This window comes from Nicotiana sylvestris, chromosome 9 (genome assembly GCF_000393655.2).
Source record: "Nicotiana sylvestris chromosome 9, ASM39365v2, whole genome shotgun sequence".
NCBI lineage: Eukaryota > Viridiplantae > Streptophyta > Magnoliopsida > Solanales > Solanaceae > Nicotiana > Nicotiana sylvestris.
In genome coordinates this window covers 98,034,724-98,052,818 of record NC_091065.1, presented here as the reverse complement: position 1 = coordinate 98,052,818, position 18,095 = coordinate 98,034,724, and positions in this window count along the sequence as shown.

The following is an 18,095-nucleotide window of genomic DNA, read 5'->3' as shown; positions in this document are numbered from 1 at the left end:
CGCGAGGCCATCCTTTATAAGTAGGATTAAAAACTCTTCTAATATAATGCACAAAATGAGGGTTAGAAGGAAAACTATAGGGTAAGCACATAACAGTAACCATTTTTGCCAATTCTTCACGATCTTTATTTGGATCATAATATAAAATGCCACCGGTAACAGTGTTAATTCCCGGTTGAACTAGATTTGAACTTGTACTAGGGTTAACCGTACTATCTACACTTGTCCCCTCTTGCGCAGCTTTCATTTGTAAAAATCTAGCTTTATCTCTAGGGTGTTTCAATATGTGTCTAGTCAAACTACCTGTACCGCTACGGTCTCCAATAAATTTATGAACTAGTTGAGACCCACAAGTTTTACACTTAGCCTTATTTTTTTCTCTTAGTTGAGTAAAAAAATGCCAAACAAGAGATGTTTCGAGCCGTTTAGAAGGTTGTCTATTAAAAGTAGGGGTTACTACAGGAGGGTCAGGCGGGGCATCAGTTGGGTTATTAACAGGACTAGTAGGTGTATCATCTAAATCCGGTTGCGTTTCATCTAAATCATCATTTTCAAAGATAGTTTCATTAGGATAAAGAGCATTCATAACTTCTTCATTTAATTGTTGACCCGGTGCAACATCATGGCAAAATTGACTATCGAAAAATTGAAAACAAGGGCTATCACTATCAAGAATAATAGGTGGAGGAGGACGGGTAACAGGTCTGGGTCGGGGAGCCAGGGGAAGAGTAGTAGCTTGGCTACTAGATTCACCAATTTTAGATTTTCCCTTACCCTTACCACCAAAAATATTTTTCAAAGAAAATGCCATATTAATTATAATTATACTAAATAAAACTAACAAAACTATAATATTAAAACTTAAGAGTTGGAACGAGTTTACCGAATTGACGAACAACTTCTTGAAAATTGAATATCGTTGAAGACTTGAATACTTCAATTCACCAACTTCACAATTTTTCACGAAATTGCAATAATAAAGTAAGCAATTATAGAAGAAAATTAGAGAGAGATTGATGAATTTGTGAGTAAAAATGAAAGAATGGGGGGGGGGTATTTATAGTTGAGAATTGGAAAAAGGTATAATTATAAAAAGTTTGGGGTTAAAGCAAAGTTTGGGTGCCAAATGGATATTTTTTAAAGTGCCCAACGGATAAATTTTGAAGGCCAATGGCTAGATTTTAAAAATCTGACCGTTGGTCTTTTTTTTTTAAAAAAAAATTAAATTAGCCGTTAGGCCCAGTTGAACCGGCCCAGACCCGCCTGCCGGTCCCGGGCTTAACAGTCCCGGGCTCACGGGCTATTTGTGTTGAACCGGCCCACCAGGGGCTTTTGCACCACTAGAGCCCAAGCCCGGTTGAACCGGCCCGTTTGGCCCGTTAGGCCCGGACCACAATACAGCCTTAGCCCCGAGCAATGGGATAACTGGTAGAAGGACCAGGCATAGATGAGCCCTGAACCGATAGATCATGGGACAAACTCTGGGCCAGAAGGGCGTTGAGAGATGACTGACCCTGATGAGCATTGTATGAACCATGGCTGGATGATGCACCATGGTGAACTGGATGAGCCGTTTGAGCATGCCAATAAGGGCGACCCCTGCTGTGGTAGAACTGTCCCCCAAAAGGAATACTGCTGAAACCATCCGATCCACGAGGCCTCTTGTTGGCCTCCTTCTCACCCCGCGCCTGACTGCGGACCATCTCTATCTACTGATCAATATCGACAACCTCATCCAAAGTAGTACCAGATACCCTCTCCCTAGTCATAAGCAACCGCAACTGATATGTGAGCCATCAACGAACCTCATAATCCTCTCCCTATCAGTGGGAACCAACCAGACTACCTGACGAACCAACTCAGAAAACCTCATCTCATACTGTGTCACGGACATGCCATCTTGACATATATGCTCAAACTGTCTGCGTAGCTCCTTTCTGTGAGACTACGGCACGAACTTCTCCAAGAAGAGAACAGAGAACTCCTGTCTTGTAAATGGTGTTGCAGTGACCGGCCTACACCTCTCATAAGCCTCCCACCATCTGAAGGCAGCCCCATAAAACTAAAAAGTAGTGAACGAGACCCCACTAGTCTCTAGAATACCTGCTGTACGAAGAATCTGCTAGCACTTGTCCAAGAAACCTTGGGCATCCTCTGACTCAGCCCCGCTAAATGATGGATGCTAAAGCCTCTCAAATCTCTCGAACCTCCTCTACTTATCATTAATCATAACAGGGATCACCTGAGCCTGATCAGTTGCAACCGGCGATGTTGGTAGTGCCCCTGGAGTCCCTGCACCACCTGCTCTGGTATGTGGGCGGCAGGAGTTTGAGTACCTCCCCCGGCCTTAGAAGTGGTTGTTGCTGCCAGAACAGAGAACACCTGAGCAAGACTAGTGCACACGGTTAAATTCTAAGCCAAGGCCTCCTGAAGGCCTGGAATTACGATGGGCACAACTGGTGCCTGGGTTGGCCCCACTGGCTCAACTGTATTTGGTACTTGCTCCTGAGCTGGATCGACCGGTGGGTCCGAAGGTGCGGCCCTAGCTGCTATACGAGTTGCACTCCTGCCCTTACCGCGACCTCAGCCTCTAGCAACCCTAACTGGTGGTACTGGTGGTTGTACATCCTTTCCGGTAGCATGTGTCCTCACCATCTGTGAGAGACTAGAATAACAGAAGTTCAGTTAGCGGAATCAACAAATCCTCACGACAAGAATACAAGAATATGAAGTTTACTAAAGGTTCGACAGCCTCTCGAAGATAAGTACAGACATCTCCATACCGATCTGTAAGACTCTACTAAACCTGCTCATGACTCGTGAGACCTATGTAACCTAGGTTGTGATACCAACTTATCATGAACCAAATCCTAACATGTTGTGATGGCGCTTAACGTGGAACTAGGCAAGCCGACATTCATGAATAACTCCAACACTTTTAGCAGAAAATGGATTTAAAGCTGTTTAAATAGTATCTTCTCATAAACATGATAGAAAGCTCTAAAACACAACGCCAAAAACTCCTAAATCGGGGTATCACAGAGTACTTTAGCATCTAAATATCACAAGTCTGGAATACACTGTCTAAGATAGTCCGAAACTAAATACAATAAAAGGAAAGATAAGAAAGGAGAAACAAGATTTGTGAATGCCTGACAGCTACCTTGAAGTCTCCAAAAGGATCAATTGCGTAGAGTATCAACACCCACCGTGTACGAAAACACCTGGATCTGCACACGAAGTGCACGGTGTAGCATAAGTACAATCAAGTCAGTAAGTAACAAGACTAAATAAAGAGCTGAAGATAGTGACGAGCTATACAATTATAGTTCAATTTTAGTAGTTTCAATATAGGAAAGTAGGCATGCTTTCAATTTCGGCAATTTAAGTCAAATTAGTTAACACATATCAAGTTCTAGTAAAATAGAATGTAATATCTCTCAGAAATTTCAAAAACAGTGATATATGGTAGCTAAGTACAACAATAATGAAATCAAATTCATCCTCTCAGAGTAACAGTCACTCAGTCCTCCCATTCATTCTAACCTCACAATTACTCATTCCTCTTAGTCGCTCGGCACTCGACACTTGGCACTCGCACTCAGTAGGTACCTGCGCTCACTGGGGGTGTGTACAGACTCCGGAGGGGCACTTTCATCCCAAGCGCTAAATCAAGCCAATTATGGCATAAATCAATGAAACATGTTGCGGTGTGCAGTCTGATCCCATAAATATCCTCACAATCAGGTCCTCGGCCTCACTCAGTCATCAACCTATCTTGTATCTCAGGCTCTCAGGAATCATGAAAATCAGCCCAAACAACAATGATATGAGTATCAACAAGGAATAATAGAGACTGACATATGATATGCAAGTAAAATTGATACTAAGTACAAACAACAATTAGCAAGTAATTCAACATGTAACACGGCCTCTATGGGCCCCAACAGTACCAACACATAGCCTAAACATGATTTCTAACATGATTTGTAGTCAAATTTCTATAACACATGGAGAGCATATAGCTAACAACAAGTTATTCAATTTCATAGTTTCATGGAATGGACCAAGTCATAATTCCTACGGCACACGCCCACACGTCTGTCACCTAACATGTGCGTCACCTCTAAACCAATCATAAGACACGTAATACGGGGTTTCATACCCTCAGAACCAGATTTAGAACTGTTAGTTACCTCAATCCGAGCAAGTCTCTACTCCAACACACCTTTGCCATGCAAATCGACCTTCAAATGCATCTAATCTAGCCACAAACAATTCGATAAAATCAACACGAGCTAAAGGAATCAATTCCATAAGAAAATACTAAGCTTTAAGTCAAAAGTCAAAAAGTCAACTCAAAAGCCGCCCTTGGGCCCACATCTCATAATCATGCAAAAGTCACAAAATTCGAACACTCATTCAACCACGAGTCCACCCATACCAATATCACTCAAATCCTATATCAAAATCCCAATCAAAACCTCAAAAATCTAGCCTAAGAACTTTTCTTCATTTTCCCCAATTGTTCACCCAAAATCACAAATTTAATGATGGAATCAAAGGCATAATCATGAAAATTAACCAAAACTAGATAGGAATAAACTACCCCAAACACCCAATTGAAAATCTCTCCAAAAATCGCCTTCTACCGAGCTCCCAATGCAATTTTGTGTTATGAACTCAAAACCCTCGCTTTTCAAACTTATAATCTGCCCAGTTAAGCCTTCATTGCGAATGCGACCTTCACCTCACATTTGTATAGCACAATTAAGTCTGTTGCCTAAAACCTCCTATGCAAACGCGTTCAATCATTCGCGAACGCGATGCTTCGCTGACCCCTTACATCACGAACATGACCTCCTTTCCGCGAATGCGTAGACCAACTGTGTGGGGTCCTAGTTGCCTCCTCTCTTCTTCGCGAACGCATCAACCTTCTCGTGTTCGCGATGCAACCACTGCCCAAACCTTCGTGAATGTGGCCTCCTCTTCGTGAACATGAAGAACAAATCCTCATCTGCCACAGCTACCCTTCACGAACGCGAGACCTTTCTCGCGAACACATAAGAGGAAACTAGTAACAGCAAAAATCAGCAGCCTTCAACCAAAATGCCAAGTCCAAAATTGATTCGCTAACCATCTGAAACTCACCCGAGGCCTCCAGGACCTCAACCAAACACACCATCAAGTCTCAAAACATCATACGAACTTAGTCGAACCCTCAAATCACCTCAAACAACATTAAAACACGAATCGCAAATTCAAGCCTAATGAAGTTTGAACTTCCAATTTCTACAAACGATGCCAAAACCTATCAAATCACCCCCGATTGACCCCAAATTTTGCACACAAGTCACAAATGACACCATGGACCTACTCTAACTTCCAGAATCAGAATCCGACCCCAAAATCAAAAAGTCCACTCTTGGTCAAACTTCCTAAAAATCAACTTTCTCCATTTCAAGCCTAATTCAACTACGGACCTCCAAATCACAATCCGGACACACCCTAAGTCCAAATCACCCAATGGAGCTAACTGAACCATCAAAACTCCATTTCATATTTGTTTACACATAAGTCAACGTCCGGTCAACCTTTTCAACTTAAGCTTCTAACTTTGAGACTAAGTATCTTAAATCATTTCGAAGTCTCTCCGGACCTGAACCGACTAACCCGGCAAGTCACATAACACCTATAAAGTACAAAATGAGTAGTAAATGGAGGAATGGGGCTACAACTCTCAAAACGACCGGCGGGTTGTTACAACAGAACTGATCTGATTCCACTTTTGTCACGACCCAAATTGGAGGGCCACGACGGGCACCCGGTGCCTTACTCAACCGAGTACCAACATAATGTATTTTCTTATTACACCATAATGGGTAAATGGGCCAAAAAACCGTCATGAGATAACCGGAAAAAAACATAAGGGAATACTAAACATAGGACGACCCAGTATGATATAGAAACTTATATATGTGACATATGGGCCTCTAAGGCCGACATGATCATTTGTACACTCAAAACATAGACCAACAAGGCTATACAAGTATCCATATACATGACATCTGTCTACAAGCCTCTAAGAGTACCTAAACATCATAGAGGTCGGGACAAGGCCCCGCCATACCAATCAATATATGTCCAAATCATATTGACCAAATAAGCAACTCCGGAGCAAGTGGAGTGCAACAACACCTTCTGTTGAGCTGATAGCCTATTAGGAGGATTGTCAACCTATCTACCGGGACCTACGGGCATGAAATGCAGCCTCCCCAAGTAAAAGGGACATCAGTACAAACAAAGTACCTAGTATGTAAGGCATGAAACGCAGTATATATAAGACATGAAAAAAATATGGAGTAAAGGACTCAACCTGTAAGTCTAAATAGCTTTGTAAATCATGATACATTAATAATGTCATGCATATGCGTATAAATGTCATATCATGCATATATATATGCATACATAACATCATCAAGCCTCTTAGGGCATCCCATCATATCTTTTCGGCCTCTAAGGGAGAAATCATCAACATATACCAGCTGATTAGGTAGTGGTGCATATATAACACCATAGCCTTTCCCCATACCCCATATACATATAATATATGCGTATATAACACCATTTTGTCATGTGTTAATGTACATGTATAAATGAATGCATAATGAAGTAAGTCAATAAGATCGCTCGGAATGTTATAAGATCATTATGCCTTCGGATAAACTTTATCAACTTACGTATTTTTCTGAGACCCACGAACATATGATATAATTACAGGTTACATGGGGAATCAAGAACATAGGCAACTCTAGTACTTCTAAGAATAGAGTCATTGTGAAAGTTGCATGTTGGCTCATTTCGTTGAATCATATGGATCATGCCAAAAAGGAAAGAAGGGATAGCCTTAACATACCTCAAGTTATCAATGCAACTCAAAAACAAGCTTACGAAAACTAGAGCGCCAGCCCTATAACAAAGAAATCCATGTACAACTTAGATGGCGTTATTATATCACGTATCTCAAACGATAACTCAATTCTAAAATAAAACGGGCAGCACTTCCCCTAATTTTACTGGTCCCTCAAGCCTACTATAGGTGTGACAACAACACAATACAATCAGAAACTCAAAAACAACCTAACTACAATTTGGGACCTTTAATACAACAAAAAACCTAAACATACCATAACACACCCAATCAACAAGTTATCAATTAGCTTGAAATTGCAACGACGAGCGACCAGCCTACTACCCTACCACATGTGGCATTTCTCCATGACCTTCATCTTTTCAAACTCCATAAATCACCAGCACAATAGGCCAACACGAGTGAACTACAAAATAGTCCACTAAAAGTAAAATAAATCGAACTCACGACTTCTGATTACCGTCTCGTGAGTTCTAACTATTAGGAAATAAATTTATAAACCTTCCTTGATATTAAATAGCTTAAATACAGAAAGTAGATGTTTTATTAACTATGAAGTACCTTCCAAAACTCAAACTACAAAGAAAAAGAGAGGTGATATAGCGATACTTATGTCGTAGGGATTGTTCTACTATTATCGCTTCTTGATTTCGTATCCGGGATGCTAATCTTCTTTGAAACCCTCGTAGAGAGATTACGGATAAGTTTATGGGGGTTCTATGGTCGTGTTCTATGAAAAAAATGAAGAGAGAGATGATTTAAAATTAATATATATCAACTTTTGAAAAGTCAACGAGGTGCTAGCTTGGCACCCTAGCATTGACCCTTCTTCCGACGCTTATATATTTTTATCCGGAAGTCGTATGAACGAACGATTAAGAGAGTTGGAAACTAAATTCCAAGACCTTCAAGTTGGTATATAATATATGCCAAAAAGACCTCATATAACATATGAAATGTATTGCTCAAAAAGCTTCAGTGACACACCTACTTGTCACCCATGCAGTCTCGCGAAACTACAGATATCTCCCTACTCTAATGACGTATCAACGAACGGGTCAATTCATTAGAAACTAGACTCGTAGATATTCATTTTGATATGTGGATGATCCTGTAGCTCCAAGTATATTGAGAGAAAATCTCCACTATATTTGACCTAATGTTTAGCATAATTATGAATGTAACTTGTGATGACTTTTGCCAATTTTTGTTCCACAACTCGCTTGACTTCAAAACATAATAAACAAATATCATATGACTAAAACAACTCATAACATAACCTCATTATTATGGTAAGAACCCTAGTCTCTCCCAAAAGTGCATGTTATAACATTCCAAACTTATCGACTTTCGACGAAACTTATTTTTCGTTTAGCTTCTAAACTTTCCAATCCTCTTGATACTTGTTATTCATGATCTTAAAAATTTGTTACCTCCAAGGTAACATGATTGACTCACTTTATGTACTCTCAAAGACGATCTCATTTCTGAGCTTACATCAATTGACTTGCGAATACTCTCACGTATGAAAATATGGGGTGTAACAGTTAAAAACTTAAAAAAATTGAAACAAAAACATAGAAACTTGGATAGGAAATTTGCTACATTCCTAAATTATGACCAAATAAGAAAATATTAAAATAATTTTTATCAATTGAAAAGGTCAATTAATGAATACAAGACTTTCACACCTCCTTTTTCTCGAGGGGATAGGGATTTTTTTTTACTTAAAGTGACATTAATCGAAATGGAATACTTTATTTAATTTTAGAGTCGCTACTTGGGATATTTATGGTGTCCCAAGCCACCGATTTATTTTAAATCTCAAATCGAGGAAATTGACTCTATTTTGGTCCGCGAACACAGAAGACTGGGTAAGGAATTCTGTTAATCCGGGAGAAGTGTGAGGCACTCCTGAGTTCCGTGGATTTAGCACGGTCGCTTAACTATTACTAATTGGCCTAATTATCTGATTTAATACATGTTTTAAACCTATTGTGCATTTTTAACTTTCAACCGCTTTTAATTATTTATGGAGTTATTTCTAACATAAATTTCTAACATAAATTTCCGAACATGATAGAAGGGCATCACTGTATCTAAGAGGAAATTTAATTAAACTTATCGAGATAAACCAATTCACGTTAAGAACAAAATAAAACATAAGCTCTCCACAACTGAACATAGAAAATCTGACCAATATTTAATAACTCAGCATAATAAACTCAATAACATCAAAAATGGATAAACAATGTAAGGTGGTTGAAGTAGCATTGACAAACAATCAGACTTAGCCAATGATGCCTCTTAAGAAGCTTCGGCAGTCATTGCATCCCAAATATTGCAAGGTCATAATTCAAGAGTCTCTCAATTACAAGTTCTCTTAAGCAAACAAAGCAATAAGAACAGCATACAGAGCAGCAACAAACAACATGGTTTCGAGCTTCAACAGTCTTTTACAGATCCAGGGAAGAGGAATTCGAACTTTGAAAATTCAGCAATCAATTACTTTCTCCAAATCTGATTCGAAATTGCAGCTTTCTTTTGTTTTTTTAGATCTGGTGTTTGCCGTTTGAGGCTCGTTTTCCGACGAGTTAGCAGACGATGGAAGCGAGGCGAAAAATAAAAGAGAGGGTTGTTGAGGCGACTAAAGGTGTTGAGAGGAGGGAGTTCAGTCTGTGTGTTGTCTTGGCGGTTCGGTTTATTGGGTGGGGGAAGGGGTTTGTGAAGAAGATGAAGAGGAGAGAAGAAGAAGCAACTTCAAGGTTGATTCATGGGTGAGGGATCCAATTTTTCCTCTGTTTTGCTGAAGAAGATGGGAACGGCGCTAGGTTTTTTTTAAATGGGGAGGTCTGATGTCCTTTAATGTCTGAGAGAGAAGGGTACAATGGGGGGTCTGATGGTCTTAGGTCTTAGGTCTATTTTCCAAAATAGGAAGGTCTGATTATTAGGTTAGAAAATGGGGTTTTAAAGTAAGGGGGTCCGATTTGGCCAATTAGGGAATGGGCTAGGGAAATTTTGGGTTATTTTGGTAACTGGGCCGATGCAAATGCCCTGGCCCAATTGCAATGAAGAATAAACAAGTCCCTTTTCTTCTTTCTTTGTATTTTAAACTTAGCCCCTTAATTGAAACACCAATTTCAAATTGATTTTTGTAGAAATGACCTATTAAACTAATTGATTAAATCTAATGTACATTTTTTGTGATTTTCATGTATTAATCTAACAATTGAAGAGTAATTAATTTCTAAAAATGCAAATTAAACCTAAGATGACATGAAATGAAAAATGTGATAATTTTTTATGATTTTAAAATATTAAACATGCATGAAATGCAACTAAATAAAGAAAAACTTCTAAAAATATTAAAATTATTTTTGGTCTATTTTTAGGAGTTATTTTCATGTGGGGCAAAAATTAGATGCTCACAGCTATCCCTCTTTGCTCAAGAACATGAAGAATTTTCGGAAAAAGATAAAGTGAGAAATTATGAAGAATTTTTGCCCGTTGGATACTCCATGGGAAGCATTTTTTTAAAATGTCTGACCGAACCTTGCTTCGTAGGTTGCCTACATATCCTTGGCTATAAAGGAATCAGGTCAGTATAGTTCTGGAAGTTTTGGTAGCTGGGACTACCGAATAGCTGTGATTTCACTGCTATTGCTACGGTTTCTACTTGCTGAGCTCCTTATTAAACCAAAATCAAAATGAAAAGACTAACTAAACCTATCAGCTATGAGTTACAAGATTCCTATCTATAAATCTTCTGAAGCTTGATCTTGAGTCTTGGTTGGTTCTTCATGTGGACTCTGATCTGAATCTTGATGCTTGTTAGTTGCAAGTGCTGGTTCATTCTTCTTCATCTTTTTGGATCAAAGCGGGACATGCAAAACTTGTGACGTCAATCATGTCTTGAGCAGTCCACATCTTTTCTCTGCTTCTGCACTTTGAGTTCACTTCTTTTTCTTTTCTTCTTTTTCTTTTATTCTGGATTGAGAGCTCTTCTTTTGGTTGTCTCGAACCCTGTGTCTCGAGGTATAACCTGCTCAGACACCAAAACAAACAAACGAACGAAATTTTTGCCCCAGTTTTCACTAGGAAAATTTTGTAAGTTATTTGTAACCAAAATTCTATACTACTTCATTTTAAAGCAATAAAAGCAGGATTGTGTATCCTTGGAAACAAAAGATTAGGGAGTGGTGACCCTATGTTTAGAATGAAATCAACTAGGGATTGGAGACCTTATTGCTGGAAAATCATCAACTAGGGAATGGTGACCCTATGTTGGCATCAGATTATACTGGCATCAGGTTATACTGCCATCAGGTTATGCTGGCATTAACTAGGGAGTAGGAACCCTATGTTGGCATCAACTAGGGAGTGGTGACCCTATGTTGGCATCAGGTTATGCTGGCATCAACTAGGGAGTGAAAACCCTATGTTGGCATTAACTAGGGAGTGGCGACCCTATGTTGGCATCAAGTTATGCTGGCATCAACCAGGGAGTCGAGACCCTATATTAGCATCAACTAGGGTGTGGTGACCCTATGTTGGCATCAAGTTATATTGGTATCAACTAGGGAGTGGAGACTCTATGTTGGCATCAACTAGGGAGTGGTGACCCTATGTTGACATCAAGTTATACCGGCATCAACTAGGGAGTGGAGACCCTATGTTGGCATCAACTAGGGAGTGGTAACCCTATGTTGGCATCATCGGGTTATGTCGGCATCAACTAGGGAGTGGGAACCTATGTTGGAAAAGTCATCGGGTTATGTCGGCATCAACTAGGGAGTGGGACCCTATGTTGGAAAATCATCGAGTTATGCTGGCATCAACTAGGGAGTGGAACCCTATGTTGGAAAATTCATCGGGTTATGCCGGCATCAACTAGGAAGTGGGACCCTATGTTGGAAAAGTCATCGGGTTATGCCGGCATCAACTAGGGAGTGGGACCCCATGTTGGAAAAGTCATTGGGTTATGTCGGCATCAACTATAGAATGAGATCCTATGTTGGAAAAGTCATCGGGTTATGCTGGCATCAACTAGGAAGTGGGACCCTATGTTGGAAAAGACGCAGCTGTGGATTTGAGACCCTATACTACCATGATTTTGAATTTTTCTTTTTTTCTTTCTTTTCATTTCATTTCATCATCATTTCTTTATTTTTTTTATTTCAAAGAATGAGTAAATGCAGGAAAGAATTTTGGAGGAGACTTCCCTTTTTGGGTTGTTGCTGCAAAGCTGTTTATAGCCCTTGCGTAGTTTTTTTTTGGTCGCACCTGCTTCTTGCAAGGTTGCTTTTAGATTGCACCCGTTTCCTGTCTTAAAACAAAGAACAATCAAAGAACAATTGTTAGTTTGAACGGTGGTTGGTTTTGTGGCCTTGATTATTTCAACCACTTGATCTCGGCACTTTCAACTGCAACTGGTTGCTTCTTGAATACCGATTGCATTTCTGACCCTAAAAACCTCTAGCTTTTCCAAACGTTGCCATGATGGTTAGTCACTTGGGACTTAACCTTTCAACTTTATTTTGCTTTCGTAGACCTTTTCCTTCTTACTTGTTTTTTTTCTTCCTTTTTGATTTTTTTTCTTTTTTTTTAACTTCGGAGCATTGGGGAACTTTTGGCTCCTCAAACTTTGTCGCAATGGCTAGTCGTGTGGGACTTAACCTTTTTTTAACTTTATTTCGCCTTCATAGGCCTTTCATTTCTGGCTTCTTTCTTCCAACTTCAATTTCAGAGCATTTAGGGTACTTTGGCTTTTCAAACTTTTGCCGAGATGGTTAGCCACGTGGTACTTAACCTTTTCAACTTCATTTGCATTTATAGGCACTTCAATTTGATTTTCTCCTTCCAAGAGTTTGATTTCGAAGTATCATCCGCCATGGCCAGTCGAGGTCGACTTGATACCCCTGACGATGTTAGGTGCCCTTTTGCATATTAGCTTGTATCAAATGAGAACCCTGTAAATCATTCTTTCCATCCCTTCTTTGTCTCAGTTTCGGAATAAAGTTAGACCGAAAGGGATTCAAAAGAAAAAACAAACAATGGAATGTAAAAATGAATTTAGACAAGAGGTATCCCTTTCAGGGAAAGGAAAGAAGGACTTATCTAGAGTACATGCGGACTTCAATAAACATGACATGCCTTTTGGACTGGATGCCCGATCCGTGCAAACCGTCCGACTCTCAGAAATTTATCACAACGTTTGCCTCGAAACTGAGAAACCTTGCCTAGGACTGTGTCAATGTCAGTGACTGAAGATCCTCTTTTTCGATCAGCGGCGCCCTTTGCGGGTTTTCACTAGCTGACCACTCCCATTTCTCTTCTCACCATCGCCTTATAGTTCTCTTTGCGAGTTTTCACTAACAAGACTCTCTCATTTTCAATTTCTCTACTTACCATCGCCTTATGGTGCCCGTAAGTATTTTCACCGATAAGACTCTCTTCTTTTTACCGAGGGGATAGGGAGTTTTTTCACTTAAAGTGACATTAATCGAAATGAGATTATTTATTTAATTTCAGAGTCGCCACTTGGAATAATTATGGTGTCCCAAGTCACCGATTTATATTAAATCCCAAATCGAGGAAATTTACTATTATTTATGGTCTGCGAACACAGAAGACCAGGTAAGGAATTTTGTTAATCCGGGAGAAGGTGTTAGGCATTCCCGGGTTCTGTGGTTTTAGCACGGTCGTTGAACTATTAATAATTAGCCCAATTATCTAATTTATTACATGTTTTAAACCTATTGTGCATTTTTAACCTTTAACCATTTTTAATTATTTAAGAAATTATTTCTGGAACAAGTTACGATTGTCGTACACTTGTTTATTTTTGTACACATTGCGAATCGTATCACGGAAATCGTACCCACAATTTACAACATGTGTATTTTATTATTGTTCGAAGTTGTGGTCGGGTCACATGAAATGTGCACCCGAATTTGGGAATTATGTATCACGACTATGTCACGGGAACCGTACCCATAGTCACGAGGATTTATTTATAAATCGCGCCTAAAGCAAGCTACGAGGTTTATGAATTATTTTACTAAGGAATTTTTACAATCCTATGCCATATAAGAAAATGTATTACCCCCAATGTTTAAGGTTTGATTTAATTACATTTAGTATACCTAATTACCAATTATATACCATAAGGTGTTTTAACTATACATTAATTGTACCTTATATCACTCCTAAATTAAAGGTACCGTATATTACTCCATATCCCCCCCTCCACTTTTCTCTCTCCTAAACCCACGACTTCACCCACGTATCACGACACACACACACGATTCTAGCCATTTTTACATCTCCTAAAACCAAAAAAACAAAGCTTCAAACCCACTGCTGAAGCTTCTTATACAAACTTCAAAATTGAAGTCAAATCTTCAATTTCGTTCATACACACTTTTAATTCCCCTTGAGCTTCAAAATTTCTCAATGAAGGAGAACAAAGCTTCAAAACACAGCCCTAAAAAAGATGTAGAATCTGATGTACCTTATTTCGATTTGGGTGTATTATCACCATATTCACCCCCAAAGCAAGGGAAATCTGCACATGCAATTGTAGATATGAAGCATAGTGTTTCTCCTCGTCAAATTAGGGCTGAAGCTAGAACTAAATAAAAACATGATTTCGATGTTGGAGAATCTTCGAGGACAATCAAACAAGCGGATAGGAAACGAAAAGGGATAGTTATAGATGATGATTTTGTAGAAGATGTGCCTATCAATAAACCTAGAAAGAAAGCTAAGGTGGCTCCCAGTTCAAAAACTCCCAAAAAGAAGAAAAATTCAAAAAAAGCCCCTAGTGCTAAAACTCCTCAAAATGTTCGAAAACACTCACTGGTGAAGGTAAGAATTTTTTAATTTCTTCAGTACTTATTTCACCTGTTTTAGTTGGTAAACATCTACAACTCTGTGGTTTTTTTGATTTGTAGATTTTTGTAGAAATATTGTATATAAATTGCATATGTATCTATGTTTTTAAGCACTGAAATAATGTGAAATTATTTGTCTTAATTTTGTAGTTTAATTGTAGATTTGTTGATCTATTTTAACATTGTTGTTATATTGTATAATTTTGAAGTTATTTTGTAGAAACATACAAATGTATCAGTGCTTTTTAATTACTGTATTAATGTTAGATTACATTTGTTGAATTTTGCAGAATGGACATTTTTTTGCATCCCATAATGTTGATTATGGGGTGCTTAGATTCCAGACATTATGTGACCCTAGCATTCCTAGCCAAATTAAAGCGCTTTTATCTCCAAATGGTTTGAAGCTATTCAAGAAGACATGTTTTGGTTATTTACTGTCATTTCCCAATATATGCATGCAAAATCAAGCTATTCATCTTCTTATGAAGTATGAATTGAAATCATCTGATGCTTCCTATTTTTCAGCTGAGTTAAAAGGCGAGAGGTTAAATTTTAGATTAAGAAAGTTTGCAGTAATAACTAGTCTTAGATGTCATACTGAGGTGATAGACTTTGGTTACACTCCTAGTTATGTTAGTAAGTTAATATAGCAGTTACTTTCTAAACAAAGTAAAAGGGGAGAAGACATACCTAAAATAGATAGTAACAACCAAAAGATGGGTGAATCATGAGGATGCAGCCAAGTTATGTATTCTATATCTCATAGAATACTTCATTTGTCCTTCAGAGAGAGACTATATTGGGTTGGTAGATCATTTTAGATTTTATTTGGTTGAATCCGATCAGTACGAGTCATTTCCATGGGGTGTTCAGTCTTACAGACACCTGATTGAATCTGTTAGGCACAGGCTAAATCCTTCCGTTCATTCTTATCTCATTCGAGGATTCCCACTAGCCATGCAAGTATAGTTTTATGAGTGTTACTCCTCCGTCAACATTGATATAGCTACAAAGATTTCTAATTCAATCCCTCGCATACTAAATTGGTCAGCTGCTAAGGGTCAGATTTGGTTAGCTGCGATTGAAGGCAAAATGATCAAGCCTGAATGGATGAAGGTAAATGGTCTTTATTCATTATAATACAATGTATCTACAAAATATCTACATTTTGTATACATATTCTGTCTCAAACAAGTTAATTTATTTTTTTCATCATTCAGTTCACCAACATAAATGAATCACCTGAAGAGCTTTCAGTGATGTCTTTGCCTGATAAAGTTGAGTACATAATTGAAGAGGTGGAACATGTTTCTGAGAATCCAAAAGTTGGTGCCCCTCCATTGGAACCCAAAGAATCAATTGGAAAAGAGGAAAAGGAGTCTATTCTTCGTAAAATAAAAAAGTTAAAAAGAGGTGTTGAGAAGGTAACATGCAGTCCTAATAAAGCATTCTGATTTTTATATAATAGTATATCTGTATTTTAATACATATTTCTATAGGTAACTATATATTTTTTATTATGTAGGTCGATGAAAAGCTTGAAAAACTTAGGGAAGATGTATTTGAAGAACTAGGTAGCCTTCGAGACCTAATAAAGGAATTAGTCAAGACTGTTTTGCAGGTGATAAACAATCCAAATGATCAAGTTGATGTAAAGGTAACATTTGAATCTTAATCATATTAACAAAACTATTTATGTCACCTCTAAAATATATATCCTAACTAATATAAAACTTACAGTTTGCTGGGAGTTCAACCAAAAATACTAACCAACCAAAAGACAAGAACAATCAGCAATTTCAGTTCAATAGTGGTGAAACAATGCAGGTCAGCCCCAGCAAAATAGGTATCTACAATATATCTCCAATATATCTACAATTACATACATAACATCTACAAAATAACTACAAAATATTTGCAACATAACTACAATTTGTCTACATTATATATACAAAATATATACAATTAATTCCAGCTTATTTACACAGCAATACAGATTTATGTACATATTATGACACACCTTCATATCTTCATAAATTGTCAAGCCAAAACTATCCAGTATTATTTAATATTTTTAATAAAAAAACATAACATGTTGAATGTGCGCATGGTGAAGTAAATCATCCAGCACATGTTGATTTATATACACATTTTGAAGGGGTTGTTGATGAAGAGAATGCAGATTTGAAATTGTTTTCAGAGATATTTTCTTTTTGTTTCAATATTTTTACCATTCTATTAAGTTATATATACATGGTGTTTCAGAGAGGGAAGATCTGCATGCACAATCTCCAATTCGTGGAGTGACAGTAGCAGCTCAAACAGAACAGCAGTACTCGGAAGATGACAATGTAGGTGAAGAGGTAGAGTTTGTGAATGTAGGTGATTCAGAAGAATTCGGAGGTGAGAAGAAGGAGGTTACGCTTGATGATTTCGAGCTGTCTGATAACTTCTCCCAGTTGGTTAAGTTCGGCGAGCCTATACAAGATGAAACAACACCCGTGCATCAAGGTAGAACAAGGCAGTCGGGAAAGTATGCCCGATCACCATTTCTCCCTTTATACTCTTCTAGTGGCAGTACCTCGGTTGGACCTCTAATATTCCACCTCAAGCACCCGTTTACTAGTGTTATTGGTCAAAATGTAGACCCTGAGTTGTTGGATCAATTCCACAAGTGGTTATACAATGGTACCGACACACATTCAAAGAGGTTAGGTTGCACAATTTGACACTTATATTCCTGTATTCATCGTTTACACATCCACTTCTTTCAACAATTTTATTTTAATTTCTATTGGTTTATATAGGAGGAAGGCTCTGTATTCTATAAAGGACAACCAAATTAAGCCATGGTTGGATCTTGGAGTTGAAAAGTTTGACAAGAAGGAGTGGTTCTTTTCCCTTGCACACCCAGGACAAGTCATTAACGACTCGGTAATATTCAATGTATTTAATTTGTAGTTTTTTTTGTAGATAAATTGTAGATACTTTGTATTTTCTGAATGAATAGATGCTTTGTATTCTGATTGTAGATGTATTGTAGATACTTTGTAGTTTTGTGTAGAATTTTTTGAGATAACATGTAGTATAAATGCAATTTGTTTTTGTTGCAGCACATTAATGTTATAATGTATTACTTGAGAAAAACAAGCAAGTATGGCCCCCACAACAACCTCAGATTAATACAACAGATTGTGTTTTCAAGACTAGGATTGATCATATTTATGAAAAATTCAAAATTCTCCTCAAGAAAAGAAGTTTTCTGT